Below are 402 nucleotides of genomic sequence, written 5' to 3'. Positions count from 1 at the left end.
AACCTAGTAATGAGAACAAGAACCTGTTCTCTCAATGGTACTCCAAAGTTTCATGGGTTCAGACAAAAAAAAACCACTGATGTAGAACATGTAAAGTTATTGGCATAATCTTTATTTTAAAGAGATCTCTGCAGTTCAGTGAAAGACATTTTCTTCAGGTAGTGATTTAGAAAAAAACTTTTGTAGTAATTATTACTTTATATTCTTATGCAAATATAAAAATAATAAAAAGATATGACACCTTCTCAGGTCAGAACCCACATTCTCATCCAATTTAATCTGCAATAATCTCAGATTCATAAGTAAAAAATTAGTAGTCAAAATAAACATTTATGTACAATATAATTGGAAAACCTAACATCTAAGATTAGTTTACCATATTTTTCAGGGTCTAGGCATGCA

This window comes from Fringilla coelebs (assembly GCF_963513975.1).
Source record: "Fringilla coelebs genome assembly, chromosome: 9".
In the NCBI taxonomy this organism is placed as follows: Eukaryota; Metazoa; Chordata; class Aves; order Passeriformes; family Fringillidae; genus Fringilla; species Fringilla coelebs.
The sequence above is the reverse complement of the archived record's forward strand: the minus strand, read 5'-3'. Positions refer to the sequence as shown.